This window comes from Schistocerca gregaria, chromosome X, assembly GCF_023897955.1.
Source record: "Schistocerca gregaria isolate iqSchGreg1 chromosome X, iqSchGreg1.2, whole genome shotgun sequence".
Taxonomy (NCBI): Eukaryota; Metazoa; Arthropoda; class Insecta; order Orthoptera; family Acrididae; genus Schistocerca; species Schistocerca gregaria.
Genome location: NC_064931.1, coordinates 436,233,525 through 436,256,653, shown reverse-complemented (window position 1 = coordinate 436,256,653; position 23,129 = coordinate 436,233,525). Strand labels below are relative to the sequence as shown.

The 23,129-nt window shown below is 40.3% G+C and overlaps 1 protein-coding gene across 3 annotated transcripts in view; it reads right to left on the bottom strand.

Moving 5' to 3' along the window:
- The window catches only part of LOC126298926 (serine/threonine-protein kinase GL21140), a 232,738-nt gene extending 209,872 nt beyond the window's left edge, over window positions 1-22,866 (bottom strand). For all 3 annotated transcript variants that reach the window (XM_049990479.1, XM_049990478.1, XM_049990480.1), the window contains exons 1-2: window positions 22,783-22,866; window positions 22,222-22,650 (exon numbers count right to left, since the gene is read on the bottom strand). The gene's annotated coding sequence lies outside the window, so the exon portion shown is untranslated. The remainder of the gene's footprint in view (window positions 1-22,221; window positions 22,651-22,782) is intronic.
- Between the last annotated feature and the right edge of the window lie 263 nt (window positions 22,867-23,129).

Genomic DNA, 23,129 nt, shown 5'->3' with positions numbered 1-23,129 from the left:
CAGGAGGTGAGAAAACTTGGATTTCATGGTTGAGCGGCTGCTTATGAGCCACACAACCCGCCGGTAAATGCCAAACGTGAACACTGGACGACTGAACAGTGGAAAAACATTGTGTGGAGTGACGAATCATGCTACACAATGTGGCGATCCAATGGCAGGGTGTAGTATGGCGATTGCCCGGTGAATGTCATTTGCCAACGTCTGCAGTGCAGACAGTAAAATTCAAAGGCGGTGGTGTTATGGTGTGGTCGTGTTTTTCATGGAGGGGGTTGCACCCCTTGTTCTTTTGTGTGGCACTATCACAGCACAGGCCTACATTGATGTTTTAAGCACCTTCTTGCTTCCTGCTGCTGAAGAGCAATTCAGGGATGGTGATTGCACCTTTCAACAGGGTCGAGCACCTGTTCATAATGCATGGCCTGTGGTAGAGTGGTTGCACGGCAATAACAGCTCTGTAATGGACTGGCCTGCACAGCGTTCTGACCTGATTCCCACAGAACACCTTTGGGATGTTTTGGAACGCCGACTTCGTACCAGCCCTCACCAACTGAAATCAATACCTCTCTTCAATGCAGCACTCTGTGAAGAATAGGCTGCCATTACCCAAGAAACCTTCCGGCACATGATTCAACATATGCCTGCAAGAGTGGAAGCTGTAATCAAGGCTAAGGGTGGGCCAACACCATACTGAATTCCAGCATTGCCGATGGAGGGCACAACAAACTTTAAGTCATTTTCAGCCAGTTGTCCAAATATTTTTGATCACATAGTGTAGGTTTGATGTGGCTTCTTTTTTAAGATTAAATTCAAAAAATTACACTGTCTGAAAATAAAAGTGAAGCACCCAGAAGACCAAGTCTGATGACAATGCAATATTGTACATATCCACTGCAATTGCAAGTATTTTTTAAATGACTGGAGTTTTAATTCTCAGTGAAAGGTATAACAGTCACCAGTGTGCATTAGTGTTGTTTGTGTTTAGTACTGTTACCAGACATGCTAGGGTATATAAGAGGCACGAACAGCCTCACAAGTTTAGTAATCACTGTGAAGCACAATGTGGCACTGCATACTCTTATGAGACAGTTTGAAAGGGGCTTATTTGTGGGTCTCCATATGGCCAGCTGGTTAAATTGTGCAACATCTGAATTTGTGAGGCAACTGAATGTGACTGTGAGCCAATGTTGGACTCCATGGGAACGTAAGGGCACACATACTCATTGTCAAGGTTCTGGGAGACCACTTATCACCATCACAAGGGAGGACCGCCGTATTGTGCACTAAATACACTGTAACCCCTTCTCATCTACACCTGCCATCCATTAAGTACTGGACTCCCTGAAACATTCTGTGTCATCGGGCCCTATTGGCCAGAGACAAATAGTATGCAAAATTGGGAATAACCATCCCATGCACTGGCTGCAGTTAACACCACAAAACAAATGGCTGCATCCCAAGTGGCCAAGTGATCCCATGACCTGGACGCATGGACTGCTGATTAATAGCTTAGCATTGTGTTCAATGATGAACCACAGTTCTGCACTACCCTGAATGACCATAGTTTTGTGAATATGATGGAATCTGTGTTCCCTTTGTTCCAATGTTCTGGAAAGCCCAGTACTGTTTCTTCTAGTTTCATGGTAAGGGGAACCACTGAGTATAACTTCAAGCCATGGCTGGTTGTGGTTGAGGGAACTCCAATGGCACGACAGTACATCACTGACATCCCGCATCGTCATCCATTACCTCTCATGTGACAGTATCATGTTGCTGTTTTTCAACATGGCGATACTCATTGATTCTTACACCATCTCTTGGTCAAGAATTATATGTAGAACCATGTGACTCAGGTAGAAGAGACTTTGGCATAGTAGCTTCCAATTACCTAGAGTAGAATAACAACTTATGCTCAGACTGAAAATGATTGCAAGATTCACAATTTCCAGAACTGACATATGGCAACTGTTGATTTATTATAAAACTGTGATATTACTGATTATAGCAACACTATAGCAACTAAAAGGGCACGTGATGTCCTTTTATAGTTTCTTATGGAAAATTAGGGCAGCATTTTGCATCAGGCAGGATACGACTCTCACAATTTTATCTTACATTGCACCGTACCCCAAAAACAACAAGTTTGAGACACTGTCTCCCATTAAAACTGAACCAGTAACACACACTTCACCTGTTGTGGCTAGCGCCAGGATGAAGCAAGATATAAAAGGAAGAGGTCTGTTAATTGTTGGCATTTCCAACGTACACTGAATAATGATACCCCTTAGGAAAATGGCAGCAAAAAAGGAAGCACATTCCGAGGAGTTCAAGTGGGGATTCCAGCAACTGATTGGAATAATTATACTTTGTAACAGATGGATGTGAAAAGAGATCTCGACAGTTTAATTTCTGCAGCAGTACAATATAAGTGATATCACCCAAAATTGGCAACATCTATAGTATATTATTATGGAGTAATAGAACCAGCATCATGAAAGTGTATTCAAATCTTTAGTCCTGAGGACTGGATTCACGTGGTCAAGAAAGCCTTTCATGGTTGTCAAAGTAACACACACTGAAATTTCATCCAACTAAAAAAATTGAAGACATAGTCTCCCTTATGTCTATGAAAAATTTCTAAATCTGTTAAGAAGCAAGACTCATTGTACAAAACTCCAAGAAAGGTCACACCGAGGCAAATAAAAAGAATACACTTTCACTTTTACCATTTCTTTCTTCAAACACACACACCTATTTCAAAAGCCTACATACAGAAACTGTCAGTAGGTCACAAACATATCGGGTGATCAAAAAGTCAGTATAAATCTGAAAAATGAATAAATCATGGAATAATGTAGATAGAGAGGTACAAATTGACACACATGCTTGGAATGACATGGGGTTTTATCAGAACCAAAAAAATACAAAAGTTCACAAAATGTCCGACAGATGGCGCTTCATCTGATCAGAATAGCAATAATTAGCATAACAAAGTAAGACAAAACAAAGGTGATTTTTTTTTTTACAGGAAATGCTCAATATGTGTACCATCATTCCTCAACAATAGCTGTAGTCGAGGAATAATGTTGTGAACAGCATGTAAAGCATGTCCGGAGTTACGGTGAGGCATTGGCATCAGATGCTGTCTTTCAGAATCCCTAGAGATGTCGGTCGATCATGACACACTTGCGACTTCAGGTAACCCCAAAGCCAATAATCGCACGGACTGAGGTCTGGGGACCTGGGAGGCCAAGCATGACGAAAGTGGCGGCTGAGCACACAATCTTCACAAAACAACTCGCATAAGAGATCTTTCAAGTGTCTAGCAATTTTTTTGGTTCTAATAAAACCCCATGTCATTCCAAGCACGTGTGTCAATTTTATCTCTCTATCTACATTATTCCGTGGTTTATTAAGTTTATCACATAATGATGTATCTATCTTTGATGAGACCATTTAAAGCTTAATTTTGCATTATTTAGACTATTTTAAGTTACAGCTGTTAAATAAGAAAAAATGTTTCCACTTTCACAGTGTCCTATTCATTTGATTGACATTGTGTGAAAAGTATTTCAGGGCCAACGTGGATCACATCCAGTTAATTTTGGTTTACAGTTGAATTGGCATTTAGTAGTAGTTTTTGAAGTTTCAAATTATGACTCACATTTAAGTTAGTCTTCATATTTCGACAACAAAAAGGAAATTATATTCTACATCACTGTAGTATTCAGCTTGTGTTAATGAGCTGTAAACTTGGCACCAAACTATAATTTATGGACTCTATCCACTTTAGTTCTGAGTGCCTCACTATAAATGCCTAGAACAAGAAACTATGTCATGTACTTTTATGAAAGTAGGTCACACTGCCTCCAAGTGTAGCAGAAATAATTCGCAAAACTACCATCAGATATATTTTGGATATTCATCTGTTGTAAAATCTTCAAATGTGTTCTGAGCTCAAACATAATGAAGTATCTCAACCATAACAATCTCTTTAATGCCAACCAGCATAGATTCCAACATCATCTCACATGGTATTTTCAAACCATGGAATGAAGGCATTAAGACTATCCTTTCTTCCCCCTAAGGTAAGTCTTTCTGCTCCCGGAATTGGAACGACTCCTTACCCTCTCGCTTAAAACCCACATCCTTTCATCTTTCCTTTTCCTTCCCTCTTTCCTGACGAAGCAGCCACCGGTCGTGGAAGCTCGAAATTCTGTGTGTGTGTTTTATTCATTGTGCCTATCTACCGGCGCATTCCCGCTTGGTAAGTCTTGGAATCTTTGTTATAATATGTCCAGGAAAAAGCTGCACAAATATTCAGTTAGATGTTGATAAGTTTTCAAAGTGGTACACAAATTGAGAACTTCCTTTAAATGTTCAGGAATGTGAAGTTGTGTACTTCACAATTTTTGCCCCTCTTCTCCTTCGATGATTTCAATATCAGTGGGGGCTTGTCTGCCCTAGTTTCAGGGGCAAATGAAGAATGTGAAGCCCTATGACCAGCAACCTGCGGCTTCATCAACCACTGGCTGGTATCTGGTTGCAGATTAGCAGGATCCTGGGAGGGAAATGTTCCTAACGACCCCTTCCTGGTGAGAGACGGCTGAGGTGGTGGTGTTTCTCTATCTGGGGGTTGGGAAGGGAAGTGGTTTGGGGGGGGGGGGGGGGGGCGACAATAGTAGGAAGAGGGGCCTCAACCACCAGGAGAGTGGGTGTAGACAAATGGCCCCAAGGGCTTGGCATAGCAGGCATGAAGGGCAACAGTGCTGTCACAAAAGAGGATGACTGTCATGATGCAAACAATCATATTTCTTCTTGGCCTCCAGATATGCGAGTTGGTCAGGAGTCTTGTATTCTTGGATTTTCTTTTCTCTTTGGAAGATGGTGCAGTCCAGTAAACAGGAGGAATGGCACTCTCTGCAGTTAACACAGTTGTGTGTGTGTGTGTGTGTGTGTGTGTGTGTGTGTGTGTGTGTGTGTGTGTGTGTGTGTTTTTTTTCTAATGCAACTGATGTCCACAATCCCTAGAGATGGGGCTGGGGTTACAATGCAAAGACATGAGGCTGAATCTCAAGACGTTTGAAGCATTACGTGGAATGGGGAATATATGGTTTTGCACCATATCTATACACCATCACATTGATTTTTTCAGGCAATGAATTGTCTTGAAAGGCCAACATGAAGAAATCAGTATAAACCTTATTGTTCTTTGGTCCCAGTTGGGTACGATGGAAAAAATGCACATGTCGCTCCAGCACCTTGACACAGAGCTCATCATTGGCCTGCAGAAGGAGGCTGAGGTGGAAGATGATGTCCTGCACCATAATGAAAGTTTCACTCTGCAGTGGAGTGTGGACTGTTATGAAATGTCCTGGAAGATTAAAACTGTGTGTCAGGCCAAAAATAAATCGGGTCCCAAGTTTGAGTCTTAGCCCGACACACAGTTTTAATCTGCCAGTAAGTTTCATCCTGTACCATATTGAGACTGTTATGAGGTGTGATATTTACAGGGATGTCACCCGTGAGACTACCACAACCAGAAAGAAATTCAATGGTCATTGCAAAAGAAGACATCCTGAAGAAGTAGTTTTGGAATTTGTCTGTGAGAGGAAGAAGAATGGGCAACTTGTGCCTAGTGACACCGAAAGAAACAAAGCAAAAGAGGTTGCTATAGTTCTTAATATACCAAGGCAAGAGCTGAAGGCCAGTCATGGATGGGTTGATTGCCACAAGATTCCACACAATTTTGAGAAAAGAAGCCTCAAGAATTTCAGCAGTATGTCACCACACTTTGGAAAGAAGAATTTTTGAATGACCCAAACAGGCAATGCTGATAAGACATCAGTTTGGTTTCAAAACCATCAAAATATCTGGGTTTTAAAAGCAGCTCATAACTGTATTCTGGTAATCAAAGTGGATGGATGTGAATTCCCCTTGTTCTTCAAGTGGAAAACAGTCCCAAGACCCCTAAGAAATGGAAAGCTGTTTCATAACGACGATACTGTTCGATATCAATATAAGAGATGGGTACCTAAAACTTTAATGCTTGGATGGTTCCAAATAGTAGGGAAACTGTCCTAGTGGGCTTTGCCAACTCTGTCTTGATGTATTTCATGGTCATCTCACTGACGACTTCAAAAGAAGATCCACAGCTTAGCCAATGACCTTCTCATTATTAATGGAGGAATGACTTCTGTGTTACAACACCTTTATGTTAGTATAAACGGACCTTTCAAAGGTTATGCTCAGGAAAAGTAAAAAACATGGTTTTGTGAACCAAACTGTGAACTAACTCCGACAGGAGAAATTAATTTGTTGCACCTCACATTACTGCACACTGGGTTTTAGATTGCCTGGAAAAGCATTGAAGCAGAAAATGATCATAAAATCATTAAAGAAATGCTGTATTTCAATTACTCTGAAGATGATGTGCTCAGGAATGATGTGAAGGATGATGGGGAAAGAGCACATGAATCTGTGTGTGATGCAGACTCCTCCGAGGATTCCAGTAATGACGACATTAGTGAATAATGACGACCAATGCCTGTAATTTATGGTACGTTTGTTTGCTAGTCGTGTAGGTAATCAAGTTAGGCATTCTTTTTTAATAATGACTATATCACTTAACAATAATTGTTATTTTGATAGATCACATTGCGTAAAGAAAATCTGGCTTAGCAGTGATGGCACCAACAAATTTTCTTATGATTTTAATTTTTAAAATTGAAGTATACAGCACATTTAATGGCGTATTAGATTCACATAAATATGGTACATGCCCCCTGAACCACAGACATTGTCAAGGTGGGTTGGCACACATTCCTCCACGATAACAAATAGTCCAACCGTGAGTACATCCACAACAGAGGGGTACCTGTGGAGGGTTCAGACAAACATGTGGTTTCTGAAGAGTGACAAGCAGCCTTGTCAATAGTTGCAGGGGAAACAGTCTGGATGATTTACTGATCTGGTCTTGTAACATCAGCCACCATGGTCTTACTGTGCAGTTATTATGTATAGCTGAAGCCAAAGGGAAACTACAGCTGTTACTTTTTCCAAGGACATGCAGCTCTACAGTATGGTTAAATGATAATGGCATCCTCTTGCATGAAATATTCCACAGATAAAACAGTTCCCCATTCAAACTCTGGGTAAGGACTACGCACGAGGATATCATCAGGAGAAACAAAACTAGCATTCTACAAATTGTAGCATGGAATGTTACAGCCCTTAATTGAGTGCACAGGCTGGAATTTTTAAATGGAAATGAGCAGTCTTAAGACAGATATAGTGGGGATTAGTGAAGTTTGGTGGCACCACGAACAGGGCTTATGGTCAGGTTAGTACAGGGTTATAGATACAAAATCAAATAGAAGTAATGCAGGAGTAGGTCTAATAACGAATAAAAAAACATCAATGCAGGTAAGCTACTATGAACAGCATAGTGAACACACTATAATAACCAAGATAGACATGAAGCCCACATCTGCCACAGCAGTATAAGTTCACATGCCCAATAGCTCTGCAGATGAAGAGATTGAGGAAACGTATGCTGAGGTAAAAGAAAATATTCAGATAGCTGAGGGAAATGAAAATATAATTGTGATGGGGACTGGAATTCGATAGTACAAAAAGGGTGGGGGGGGGGGGGGGGATGAAAAAGAAGCCAACTGGTGGAATGTTGTACAGAGCATGATTTAATTATCACTCACATTAGGTTTAAAAACTGTTAAAGAAGGCTGTATACATGGAAGAGACCTGGATACAACAAAAGGTTCCAGATTGATTATATATGTGTAAGACAGAGATTTTGGAACCAGATTTTAAATTGAAAGACATTTCCAGGGCAGATGTGGATTCTGATCATAATTTACTAGTTATGAACTGTTGATTAAAACTGAAGAATATGCAAAAAAGTAGTAAATTAAGGAGATGGGACTGGGATTAAAAAACAGAGGTGGTTGAACGATTCAGAGGGATCAGTAGGCAATGATTGACTGAAACAAACAGAGAAAAGCAATACTGTAGAAGATGAATGGGTAGCTTAGAGATGAAGTACTGAAGGCAGCAGAGTATCAAATAGGTTAACCACAACCTAGTAGAAATCCTTAGATATCACATGAGGCATTGAATTTAATTGATGAAAGGAGAAAATATAAAAATGTAGCAACTGAACCAGTCAAAATGGAATATGAACATCTTAAATACAAAATTAACAGAAACTACAAAATGGCTAAGCAGTAACGGTTAGATAACAAATTTAAGGATTTAGAAGCATGTTACACTAAAGGGAAGGTATATATCACCTACAGGAAAATTAAAGAGACTGTTGGAGAAAAGAAAAGTAGCTGTATGAACATCAAGAGCTCAGACAGAAAAGCAAAGCCGTGATGTGGAACGAATATATTAGAGGGCTATACAAAGGAAGTCAGCTTTAACACAATATTATAAAAAGAGGACTTAGATGTAGATGGTATGGGCAATATAATAATGCCAGAATAATTTGGCAGGACACTGAAAGGCAAGGCAAGGCTAGGCTAGGCTAGGCTGTGTGGGGGAAAAAAAAGGGGGCCCTGGAGTACACGAAATTCCTTTAGAACTGTTGACATCCTTGGGAGAGCCAGCCATGACTGAACTCTACATCTACATCTACATCTACATCCACATCCACATCCACATCCATACTCCGCAAGCCACCTGTCGGTGTGTGGCGGAGGGTACCCTGAGTACCTCTATCGGTACTCCCTTCTATTCCAGTCTCGTATTGTACGTGGAAAGAAGGATTGTCGGTATGCTTCTGTGTGGGCTCTAATCTCTCTGATTTTATCCTCGTGGTCTCTTCGTGAGATATACGTAGGAGGGAGCAATATACTGCTTGACTCTTCGGTGAAGGTATGTTCTCGAAACTTCAACAAAAGCCCGTACCGAGCTACTGAGCATCTCTCCTGCAGAATCTTCCACTGGAGTTTATCTATCATCTCCGTAACGCTTTCGCGATTACTAAATGATTGTGTAACAAAGCGCGCTGTTCTCCGTTGGATCTTCTCTATCTCTTCTATCAACCCTATCTGGTGCGGATCCCACACTGCTGAGCAGTATTCAAGCAGTGGGCGAACAAGCGTATTGTAACCAACTTCTTTTGTTGTCGGATTGCATTTCCTTAGGATTCTTCCAATGAATCTCAGTCTGGTATCTGCTTTACCGACGATCAACTTTATATGATCATTCCATTTTAAATTACTCCTAATGTGCACTCCCAGATAATTTATGAAATTAACTGCTTGCGGTTGCTGACCTGCTATTTTGTAGCTAAATGATAAGGGATCTTTCTTTCTATGTATTCGCATTACATTACACTTGTCTACATTGAGATTCAATTGCCATTCCGTGCACCATGCGTCAATTCGCTGCAGATCCTCCTGCATTTCAGTACAATTTTGCATTGTTGCAACCTCTCGATACACCACAGCATCATCTGCAAAAAGCCTCAGTGAACTTCCGATGTCATCCACCAGGTCATTTACGTATATTGTGAATGGCAACGGTCCTATGACACTCCCCTGCGGCACACCTGAAATCACTCTTACTTCGGAAGACTTCTCTCCATTGAGAATGACATGCTGCGTTCTGTTATCTAGGAACTCCTCAATCCAATCACACAATTGATCTGATAGTCCGTATGCTCTTACTCTGTTCATTAAACGACTGTGGGGAACTGTGTCAAACGCCTTGCGGAAGTCAAGAAACACGGCATCTACCTGTGAACCCGTGTCTAAGGCCCTATGAGTCTCGTGGACGAATAGCGTGAGCTGGGTTTCACACGACCGTCTTTTTCGAAACCCATGCTGATTCCTACTGAGTAGATTTCTAGTCTCCAGAAAAGACATTATACTCGAACATAATACGTGTTCCAAAATTCTACAACTGATCGACGTTAGAGATATAGGTCTATAGTTCTGCACATCTGTTCGACGTCCCTTCTTGAAAACGAGGATGACCTGTGCCCTTTTCCAGTCCTTTGGAACGCTTCGCTCTTCTAGAGACCTATGGTACACCGCTGCAAGAAGAAGGGCAAGTTCCTTCGCATACTCTGTGTAAAATCGAACTGGTATCCCATCAGGACCAGCGGCCTTTCCTCTTTTGAGCAATTTTAATTTTTTCTCTATCCCTCTGTCGTCTATTTTGATATCAACCATTTTGTCAACTGTGCGTCAATCTAGAAAAGGAAGCACAGTGCAGTCTTCCTCTGTGAAACAGCTTTGGAAGAGAACAATTAGTATTTCGGCCTTTAGTCTGTCATCCTCTGTTTCAGTACCATTTTGGTCACAGAGTGTCTGGACATTTTGTTTTGATCCACCTACCGCTTTGACATAGGACCAAAATTTCTTAGGATTTTCTGCCAAGTCAGTACATAGAACTTTACTTTCGAATTCATTGAAAGCCTCTCGCATAGCCCTCCTCACACTACATTTCGCTTCGCGTAATTTTTGTTTGTCTGCAAGGCTTTGGCTGTGTTTATGTTTGCTGTGAAGTTCCCTTTGCTTCCGCAGCAGTTTTCTAACTCGGTTGTTGTACTACGGTGGCTCTTTCCCATCTCTTACGATCTTGCTTGGCACATACTCATCTAACGCATATTGTACGATGGTTTTGAACTTTGTCCACTGATCCTCAACACTATCTGTACTTGAGACAAAACTTTTGTGTTGAGCCGTCAGGTACTCTGTAATCTGCTTTTTGTCACTTTTGCTAAACAGAAAAATCTTCCTACCTTTTTTAATATTTCTATTTACGGCTGAAATCATCGATGCAGTAACCGCTTTATGATCACTGATTCCCTGTTCTGCATTAACTGATTCAAATAGTTTGGGTCTGTTTGTCACCAGCAGGTCTAATATGTTATTGCCACGAGTCGGTTCTCTGTTTAACTGCTCTAGGTAGTTTTCAGATAAAGCACTTAAAAATATTTCACTGGATTCTTTGTCCCTGCCACCCGTTATGAACATTTGAGTCTCCCAGTCTATATCCGGCAAATTAAAATCTCCACCCAGAACTATAACATGGTAGGGAAATCTACTCTAAATATTTTCCAAATTATTCTTCAGGTGCTGAGCCACAACAGCTGCTGAGCCCGGGGGCCTATAGAGACATCCAATTACCATGTCTGAGCCTGCTTTAACCGTGACCTTCACCCAAATCATTTCACAATTTGAATCTCCGACAATTTCCTTCGATACTATTGCACTTCTTATCGCTATAAACACGCCTCCCCCTTCACTGTCCAGCCTATCTCTGTGGTATACATTCCAATCTGAGTTTAGGATTTCATTGCTGTTTACATGTGGTTTCAGCCAACTTTCTGTCCCTAGTACTATATGGGCGTTGTGACCATTTATTAATGAGAGCAGTTCTGGGACCTTTCTATAGACGCTCCTGCAGTTTACTATTAGCACATTAGTATTGTTATTCCCTGTTGCATTTTGCCTACTCCTGACTTGCCGCGTCTCAGGAGGCGTCTTGTCGGGCCTAGAGAGGGAATTTTCTAACCTAAAAAAACCCCATGTGCACTCCACACGTACTCCGCTACCCTCCTAGCCGCTTCCGGCGTGTAGTGCACGCCTGACCTATTCAGGGAGACCCTACATTTCTCCACCCGATAGCGGCGGTCGAGAAATTTGCACCCCAGCTCTCCGCAGAATCGTCTGAGCCTCTGGTTTAAGCCTTCCACTCGGCTCCAAACCAGAGGACCGCGATCGGTTCTGGGAACGATGCTACAAATAGTTAGCTCTGATTCCACCCCGCGAGCGAGGCTTTCCGCCTTCAACTCCGCCAACCGCCTGTACGAACTGAGGATGACCTCTGAATCCAGACGGCAGGAGTCATTGGTGCCGACATGAGCAACAATTTGCAGTCGGGTGCACCCAGTGCTCTCTATCGCCGCCGGTAGGGCCTCCTCCACATCTCGGATGAGACCCCCCGCCCCCCCGGCAAGCAGACAGAGTGAACACTGGCCTTCTTCCCCGACCTTTCCGCTATTTCCCTAAGGGGCTCCATCACCCGTCTAACGTTGGAGCTCCCAATAACTAATAAACCCCTCCCCCCATGTGCCTGCTCGGACCTTGCTGAAGAAGCAGCCACATGTCCACTCACAGGCAGAGCGGGCGATGCCACATGGCCAGCCTCTACATTGACCCTCCGCCTCGTGCGCCGCGAACACCGCTGAACCCGCCACTCCCCTTGGGGAGAGGGTGACCCAACCACACCCAGTACCTGCGAAGATATCTCGACAGCAGGGACAGTGGGTGAAGCATGTAACACCTGGGGTGTACCTTGCGACGCACCAGACTCCCCACTGCCGCTACACTCCGAGGCAGCAGCCTGAAGACGGCTGACCGCGGCCATCAACACGCTCAGCTGTTCGCGAAGAGTGGCCAACTCCTCCTGCGACCGTACACAGCAGTCACACATCCTATCCAGCCTAAGGAATCAATTTACTCTTCTACATGTTGTGCAAGATATACAAAACACGGGAAATATCCCCAGATTTCAAGAAGACTGTAACAACTCCAATTCCAAAGAAATCAGGTGCTGGCAGGTGTGAATATTACCAAACTATTATTTTAATAAGTCATGGCTGCAAAACACTGACAACTTATTTACAGAAGAATGGAAAAACTGGTAGAAGCTTACTCTGAGGAAGGTCAGTTCAGGCTGCAGAGAAATGTTGGAACATATGAGGCAATACTGACCCTATGACTTACCTTAGAGGACAGATTAAGGAAAGGCAGACCTATGTTCGTGGCATTTGTTGATTTCGAGAAAGCTTGTGACTACATTTATTGGAATACACTGTTTCTATTTCTGAAGGTAGCAGGGTAAAATACAGGGACTGGACATTTATTTACAACTTGTGCAGGCACCAGATGACAGTTATCAGAATTGAAGGGAATGAAAGGGAAGCAGTAGCTGAGAATGGAGTGAGGCAGGGTTGCATTCCACCCCTGATGTTATACAGTCTATACATTGAGCAAGCTGTGATGTATGGCAAAGATAATTTTGGAAACGGATTTAAAGTTCAGGGAGAAGAAACAAAACCTCTGGTGTTTACCAATGCCATAGTAATTCTGTCTGAGAGAGCAAAGTACTTGGAAGCACAGCTGAACAGAATGGGCAGTGTCTCAAAAAGAGGATTTAAGTCGAACATTAACAAAATGGAAACAAGGATAATGGAATATAGTCTAATTAAATCAGGCAATGCTAAAGAAATAAGTTTAGGAAACGAGACACTAATAGTAGTATATGAGTTTTGCTTTTTGGGCCAGTACTTACAAGTGCCAACGTAGAATGGATAAAAAATGTAAAATGGCAAAAAACCTCTGGTGTTTACCAATGCCATAGTAATTCTGTCTGAGAGAGCAAAGTACTTGGAAGCACAGCTGAACAGAATGGGCAGTGTCTCAAAAAGAGGATTTAAGTCGAACATTAACAAAATGGAAACAAGGATAATGGAATATAGTCTAATTAAATCAGGCAATGCTAAAGAAATAAGTTTAGGAAACGAGACACTAATAGTAGTATATGAGTTTTGCTTTTTGGGCCAGTACTTACAAGTGCCAACGTAGAATGGATAAAAAATGTAAAATGGCAATGGCAAGAAACGCATTTCTGGAGAAGAGAAGTTAGTTAACATCAAATATAAATTTAAGATGTACAGTTACAATCTACTATTGGGAATGACCAGAAACATAAGATTTGATAAGTCTTTATTTAAATTTTCATCACAGTTGTGTGTAAATTACGCTGGTGGCTAATTTTACTCATAGCTGTTCATTTTCAAACAAGACCTGCACTGAAAGTGCTTATCAAAGCAAAATTCCACAGACATACATGGGTAATGTCCACACAACACAGTCATACAACAGAAATGGAGTGTTTTTATTACATGTGTGATACATTCAACAAATGAAACTGCACTGAATGCATATACTACTACGGTATAGTAACTTGTCACCAGTATACATTACACACACCTACGACAAATTTAAATCAAGAATTATAAATTTAAGTGATAGGTAGTATTTCCTGAAGGCATTTGGATTGAGTGTAGCCTTGTATGGAGATGAAATGTGGACAATAAGCATTTCAGATACAATGAGAATAGAAGCTTTTGAAATGTGACACTACAGAAGAATGCTGACGTTAAGATGGGTAGATCATGTAACATGCAGAGGTACTGAATAGAACTGGGGAGAAAAGAAGTTTGTGGCATAACTTGACTGAAAGTAAATCAGTTGATAGGACACATTCTGAGAAACCATGGAATCGTCAATTTAGTATTGGAAAGAAATGTGGGGGATAATAATTTCAGAGACTAAGAGACAAGTGCAATAAGCTGCAGAGTGAAAATCTCATTCTGGAAACATCCCCTCGGCTGTGGCTAAGCCATGTCTCCGCAATATCCTTTCTTCCAGGAGTGCTAGTTCTGCAAGGCATGCAGGAGAGCTTCTGTGAGGTTTGGAAAGTAGGAGACAAGGTACTGGCAGAAGTAAAGCCATGAGGACAAGGCGTGAGTCGTGCTTGGGTAGCTCAGATGGTAGAGCACTTGCCCGTGAACGGTAAAGGTCCATGTTTGAGTCTCGGTCCAGAACACAGTTTTAATCTTCCAGGAAGTTGCAGTAAGCTCATTCAAATAGATGTGGATTGCAGTAATTATTTGGAGATGAAGGGGCTTAACAGGATAGAGTAACAAGGAGAGCTGCATCAAACCAGCATATGGACTTAAAAACAACAACATAAGTATATAACATTTACTAAAATATTGCAATATTTCTCTAGTACAAAATACATAACTGATTTCATCTTGTGTCTCTTAGGAAAGGTGTGTTAAGTATGGAGGAAATACTAATAACAATGAATTTCAGTGTGTAACTACAGATCAGTCCATCACTGGAATCCAGGCTGCATATTCACGTTAATTGTTTCTATCAACCCACAACCACATTATCTCCTACAAACCTAACATAACAGATTTTAGGCCCTGCAAAGATCATCAACTGGAGGATTCTGGGCAATATGACATATTTATTAACGCCAAAAAACCTTATTTAAAGAGGCAATATCAGTGGAGATTCATAACAGTAAACAGTCTGGGTAAAGGCAAGCATCCTTCTCTAGATTGTCGCACAGATGACAAAATGGTAGATATCGAAATAGACAACAGAGGGATAGAGAAACAATTAAAATCTCTCAAAAGAGGAAAGGCCGCTGGTCCTGATGGGATACCAGTTCGATTTTACACACCATACGCGAAGGAACTTGCCCCCCTTCTTGCAGCGGTGTACCGTATTTCTCTCGAAGAGCGTAGCGTTCGAAAGGACTGGAAAAGGGCACAGGTCATCCCCCTTTTCCAGAAGGGACGTCGAACAGAAGTGCAGAACTATAGACCTATATCTCTAACGTCTATCAGTTGTAGAATTTTGGAACACGTATTATGTTCGAGTATAATGACTTTTCTGGAGACTAGAAATCTACTATGTAGGAATCAGCATGGGCTTCGAAAAAGACGATCGTGTGAAACCCAGCTCACGCTATTCGTCCACGAGACCCAGAGGGCCATAGACATGGGTTCCCAGGTAGATGCCGTGTTTCTTGATATCCGCAAGGCGTTCGATACAGTTCCCCACAGTCATTTAATGAACAACTGAAAAGCATATCGACTCTCAGACCAATTGTGTGATTGGATTGAAGAGTTCTTGATAATAGAACGCGGCATGTCATTCTCAATTGAGAGAAGTCTTCTGAAGTAAGAGTGATTTCAGGTGTGTCACAGGGGACTGTCATAGGACCGTTGCTATTCACAATATACATAAATGACCTTGTGGATGACATCGGAAGTTCACTGAGGCTTTTTGCGGATGATGCTGTGGTATATCGAGAGGTTGTAACAATGGAAAATTGTTCTGACATGCAGGAGGATCTGCAGCGAATTGATGCATGGTGCAGCGAATGGCAATTAAATCTCAATGTAGACAAGTGTAATGTTCTGCGAATACATAGAGAGAAAGATCCCTTACCATTTAGCTACAATATAGCAGGTGAGCAAGTGGAAGCAGCTAATTCCATAAATTATCTGGGAGCACGCATTAGGAGTGATTTAAAATGGAATGATCATATAAAATTAAATAGTCGGTAAATCAGATGCCAGACTGAGATTAATTGGAAGAATCCTAAGGAAATGCAATCTGAAAACAAAGGAATTATGTTACAGTATGCTTTTTCGCCCACTGCTTGAATACTGCTCAGCCGTGTGGGATACGTACCAGATAGGGTTGATAGAAGAGAGAGAGAAGATCCAACGGAGAGCAGCGCGCTTTGTTACAGGATCATTTAGTAATCGCGAAAGCGTTACAGAGATGGTAGATAAACTCCAGTGGAAGATTCTGCAGGAGAGACTCTCAGTAGCTCGGTATGGGCTTTTGTTAAAGTTTCGAGAACATACCTTCACCGAGGAGTCAAGCAGTATATTGCTCCCTCCTACATATATCTCACGAAGAGACCATGAGGATAAAATCAGAGAGATTAGAGCCCACACAGAGGCATACCGACAAACCTTCTTTCCACAAACAATACGAGACTGGAATAGAAGGGAGAACCGATAGAGGTACTCAATGTACCCTGCGCCACACACCGTCAGCTGGCTTGCGGAGTATGGATGTAGATATAGATGTAAATATACACAGTATAACCAAGCACAAAAGAAAGTGCAAATATCTGTTGTTTACGAATATCTGCATCTATACTCTGCACACATCACTTAAGTGCATGGCAGAATATACTTACCACTTTACCACATATCAGGTGTTTTTATCCGTTTCATTCACATATGGACCACAGGTAGAATGATTGCTTGAACGCCTTTGTGTCTGCTGTAAGCAGTCTAATTTTATTTTTGCTGTCTGTATGGGAGCAATATCTAAGGACTGTTCCTAGATTGGTTCTTCAAACTTGGTAAGCGGTTTTTTTTGGGATATTTGATTTTTATCTGCCAGTTAACCAATAAGTCACAAGTCAGTTACATCACTCAAATAGCTCTGTGTGACAGCTAAGAGCAACATAAAATATAATTTTATAGTGGGAAATACAAATGACAGTTCAGTTCACTGGGTAAAATCTGCAAAGATGTGCGGTCCTATATTAACAGCCTCAGCTTACAATACTCACGTTAGTAACTGTGAACTATTGTTCGGCTCTCTGAATTTTACTGGCCCATAACAGCTGACATATTTAAAAAAGCTCGAACAACTACATGATCTGTAACATTTTCCTTTGAAGGTTATAATACAGTCATAAGTATATACCACAAATTCCAGTGAGACATAAATGCAAGAAAGTAGTTGTGAATCACATCTTTTTAAAATCCAAAACCAAGTCATTTTTCCACTACAAACCATCTCCAAATAGAATAGAACACCATCATTTTTACTTTCAACAGTTACTGTTTTATTGTTCTCTTGCAATTTCAGCTTTTGAGCGATGACACAATAGAACAGCTACAGCTACAAGCAAAAATAACATAATTTAAAGGATTTGTAGAGGCTGTAGACCCATATTATAAGAAGAAGGTGACCAGCTTGAAGCTGAATTACATTCTTTGAGCAGCACAGTAGTATTCATTACAGAGCACTGGTTACAGATGATTAACTGCAGCATACACTGCTAACATCATATGAATTTTCCAGTCAATAGTATAGGTCAACTTTAAAAATTGGGGGATTACATATCTGTATCAAGGATAGCACACATTTTAAAGTTAGATAAGTCTGATAACAACTGGCATAGATAAACATTTTGAATTGGCAGCCATTAAGGGAACAAAGCTAGATGTATATAAGCAATTAACCATGCTGTGTGTGTATGTCTCACGTAACAGTAATGTGGACACTTGCTTCAACAAATTAAGTCCTAAAAAGTGTCTCATCCCCAAGAAGACTAACATAATAATATATGGAGATGTGAATATTAATGCAGGTGTTGGGGGTTCAGTTAGTGATAACTTCCCAAACCTTTTGAGCACTTTTGGCATTGCACAAATGGTAAACACTACTAAATGGATTTTTGAAAAAAAAAAGGCTTAAATTTTAGAAAATGTACTTAGGGACGCTGACAGGGAAAATTGTAGACTATTTATATGAGATCTTGGTATTTTGAATCAGTACTGTCTGATGATAAAGCTGAACACAGGTTCAGTGAGACCTGCAGAACTTTTAACAGGCATTGGCAAATCAACCATGTGTATACAGAAGGCAATGTCAATGCTAAGTCGTCTAAATTCTGCAAATTGTTTAAATTAATTTTTGAGGAGACATTTCCAAAGGTAACCATTTCTAATGCAGCAGCTAAGGAAAATAGATAGGCAATTGTGGGTATTGGAAAGTCCTCAATGACAAATTCCCCAAATCTTTGCAAAAGCACTGCACTAATCCACAGTTTCTTGAGTACAGTCACAAGTACAATAAAAACATGTGAGTGAGGTCTGCTTGCAAAAATCATTCGATGTCAAAATGATACATAATGCAGAAAATACAAGAAAAGAAGTGGGGTCTGTTATAAAACAAGAAACGGGGAAAGGCATAGAAGTATAACAACATACAAATCAAAATCTTCAGGAATTCATAAAAGTTTTTAATGATTACTTATCTGGTACTGTGAATAAGCTGCAGCAAAATCTGCCTAAAGCCCATGTAGCACCCACAATGATTTACACAAAAAGGACATTAATGCTGCTTCTCACAGCTGAGCTTGAAGTTAGGAAAACAGTACAGCAATCCCAAAAAAGACGTCAGAAGGCACAGATGGGGTTCCTGCTCAGTTCTGAAGGTGTGCATTCAACGCCCATAAACAAACAAGTCCTTTAGTTCAAGTGTTTTACCAGAGTATCTAAAGCACGCACAAGATGTTCCCTTACAAACGAAGGATGATGCATAAAAAATTAAAGATTACGAGCCATTTTCACTGTAGTCCTCATTCTCAAAAAGTAACTGAAGCAACCACAAAAGAGAGACTGAGAAGTTACGTGAATAAATACAACCTCTTTAATGAAGCACAATTTGGTTTCAGAAGTGGAAAATCGCAATATTGGCCATTAGAGGGGCAGTTTCTTAAACTTGACTAAGGCATAAAACACTATTGGGCAAGTTAGAAGTGCCAGGTATAAGAGGAACAGCAAGTGAGTGATTTCAGTCTTACTTGGAAAACAGGGCGCGAAAGGTGGAGACTTCTCACAAACCTGTTGATAGTAAATTTTTAGTAAAACAACTGTCTAACAAGAACAACAAACATAGCTGTTTCTCAGGGTAGCGTATTGGGTCCAGTTCTGTTCTTAACATATAAGTGTATAAATGACTTCCCAGATGGTGTAAGAAATGGAGAGAAAGTTCTCGTCGCCAATAACAGCAACATCATAGTCACCAATGAGACATCAAAACTCCTATTAGGAAAAAAAGGAACATCTCAAGAATGTGTACAATTGGGCAGCAAGTAGTAAATTAACACCAAACATGAAGAAAATGAACAGTATGGGCTTCAGCATAAAGAGAGGAAGCATCCCCGACACTTTATACATATATGATACATTTATGTAACAAAAACTAAGTTTTCAGGTATGAACACTGTCAGCTAACATGAACGAACATAAAAACATACTGGGAAAAATAATGTCACCAGCATGTAATGCTCTTAGGGAGTTATCAACAGTCTGTAATAGCTACGGTCTTGTGGCAACATACTATGCCTACATACACTCAGTTCTTAACTATGGGTTTCTTTTCTGGGACTCAAAGGCCCAACGTATGGACAGAGTTTCTAAAGTGCAGAAAAAGGTCATAGTAATAGCTGGAAATAGCAATCAGGCTCATTGTCAAGAGCTATTTAAAAAGATGAGCATCCTTCCTTCACCAAGTGAGTACATCTTCCCATCTACGGAGCATATCAGGGAAAACATTATTAAATACTGCACTAATAATCCTCTACATAACTATGTCACAAAGGCCAGTTTGGACTTACATTTGCCCAGCGGAGAGAGGGGAAAAAGAAAAAAAAAAAAAAATGAAGTGAAAAAAGATTACTAAAATACATCTGTTTAAAAAGGCAGCTACAACATTCTTCACAAGGAATGCATATTGCACAATTATTAAAGATTATTTAGAGGAATCAGTAGTGGATATAAATGAAAGGGGTTAGCTACAGCGCCTTGTCACCTTTCAGTGCACGATTATGGTTTACTGCTTTCACAAGGAAATCTTGTCAAAATTTAAAATACATTATAGTCTTGTCCGTTAACTCAGTTACCAAGTGGAGAGAATGGAGTTGATTCAAGGGCACAACAGTTGTGTTGTTTGTCATCAGCGGGTTCCTCCAAGTGTGTGCGACGATGAAGATCGTAATTATGCTTTTGCTTTGGTTTTTCTCACAAGGCCCATGGACCTTCCAAAAATAATTTTACAATTGCTGACTAACTGTCCTACCCGCCTCCCCCCCATTTCATCATAAAGCACGTTTGGTATATTGTGAGTTGTATAATTTTGTCTACGGATTTGCGTTGTGCTACTCTCGCAAATTCTGTATCACTGAGAGACAGTTCTTGGATGACTAAAGAGAAATAAATATGTTTCGACAACAGAGAGTTTATTACAGCTATCAGAGTGGATTCCACATCCAACTTGTTGGGCAGATTCTGAACAGTGCACAAAATTTTCCAAACTTAAATGTTTTCTGTCTACAAACAAATGACAGCCATCAACCCTGTCAGTCGCAACAGCAGCAAAATCTACTGATCCCATGAAATAATAGATGGGCCTGCTATGTTTGTTGTTAAAGAGGGTCAATATACACCAAGGGTAAGAGACCCAGCAGCAAAGTTTCCACAAACATGTTAATCTAATTATACATAAAACAGGATAATAATTGTTTTCACAGCTGACAGTTACTGTCTGGGGAGACAAATGTGCTTCTAAAAAGTGGCTAGTCTTGTGGTAGAAGGCATTACAGCCAGATATTGAAATTTTATACGTTAGGTAATTGTGAATGGAGAGCTATGTAATCTCAACCTCTAACCAAGTCGTAACTGATTACTGCAAAACTTTCTACATATATGTGACAAGACAACTCACTGTTATTGTCATTATTAGGAGCATTTCTTAATCATCATCCTACAATGTTGATATTTCCTTTTGTTTCTTTTTGATGCTCTTACACACAAATGACTTTTTCCTTAATATGACTACTATTATATTTTCAATATGTACACTTTCACTTAGCCCTGAATTTATTCACTGCAAACTTGTGCCACCCCCTATATACTGATACACCTTTATAGTTAATGAATTATTTAGAGGCAATGTAGTGTAACACAATATATCATTCCTATTGAATAATTCACTGCATTTTCCCAGACACAATTCTCTGCAACTTTGTGCTCAATTACTTCAAGAAGTGCTACCTTACGCTGTAACGTGTTACAAACTTGAACAGCAAATTGTGTGTTACAGGAAGGGTGCAGGAATCATTTACATATTAGCCTAGAAAGTAATTATAGCGTCATGTTTGAATTAATTTGTTGTTTGTTTATATTTAAGCAATTGATGTAGTGATTACAATATTTGGTATACAATTCCAAAAAATACGGAAATTGCGTTTCCATATGACATTTTAATATGAAATCCTGGCTTCTTTGAAAGGTTTTGCCGTAATTTGGTAACCCAAAATTACTATATTTTCTCCTAAAATATGTCGTATATAAAAGATATGAAAGAGAATGGTTTGCGGCAACTCACATAATCCGTTGTTCGTCAAATTTTGGATTTTCTTCGTTCACAAAATTTACTGCCAAGCGAAATTTCAAATGTTGGTTTGCCAAACACTTAACATTGATCTCTCTTCCTCTTACACAGCTTTAATGTCAGCATTTAAAAACTTGATACAACAGTAAGAAACTGTTTAATAATATAACGATAGCATTTTGTGTTTCCGAACATGAAGTGGCTTTTGGTGGAAACTGGAAGTGTTACGATGATCCACCCGTCCGCCCCACCCGTCTCTCTACAGACTCCTTACCCACGGCAACGCATTTACTCTCAACATTTCATCTACCGCACACAATTTAGTAAGGCTAAGTGTCGAGCGAATTTGCTTCCGATTTTGTTATTCCTTGACAGTTAGTTGTCTTACCTGAAACGTTGTGTCGACTATGTTGTTTAATTAAATCCGTAGAAACTAACAGTATACCAAAGACAATTATTGCACTCGCACAAACAGCGATTTTATTTCTGCCATGATTCCTTGTAATAGTAGAAAAAATCACATATTTTTACATTTTACATGCACACTTTACCAAACTTTCTGAATGTAACAATCTCGAATTGCCGCTGTTACCACTAAGGTTAACAACGACGCCGGCTCTATGCAGCCAAACTGAAAACATATGACAGACGAATTCAACTTAACAAACATTCTAAGATATTACTATTGACGCGTGTACACTGTCAATAAATTTATTGTTGCAGTTTTATCTTATTAATAATCCTCAACGTTCAGTCAGAAGTGGTTACAATGCTTATTTCGCTAGTTCAAAACTTCACGAGCCGATTGTTGTAGTACCTGCAAAATAAACAGCAACACAGCTCATGAAAAACACATTGCTTCTACCTCCCAGTCCACAACTGCAACGAAATTGTCTAAATCACGTGTATATGTGGCTACCTGATATTAACTTACAAAATCGAGAATTACCTTTTGTAGATGTGTTCTGTAAGTACAAATATGAAATTTTCAAAACAACTCAAAGATTATCATTAATCTCCGATTACGCATAAGAGCGTAACTAGAAGTTTTTTAACTTTCTCATATGAGCGAGACGTTAAGCGTATGACAGTGTGGTCGAAGATCTACGGCTTGTCAAAAATTATGTACCCGTTATATGTCGTATATACGGAAGAATAATTTTGCCACCAAGGCAGCAGAAGAACACATTAGATGAACGCTTGGAACACGCTGGGACCATTCACGTCATCGTCAAGAAAAGTACCAGTCGAGTTCCCAAAACCATAATAGTCATGTAGAAAACAAATCGTTGTAAA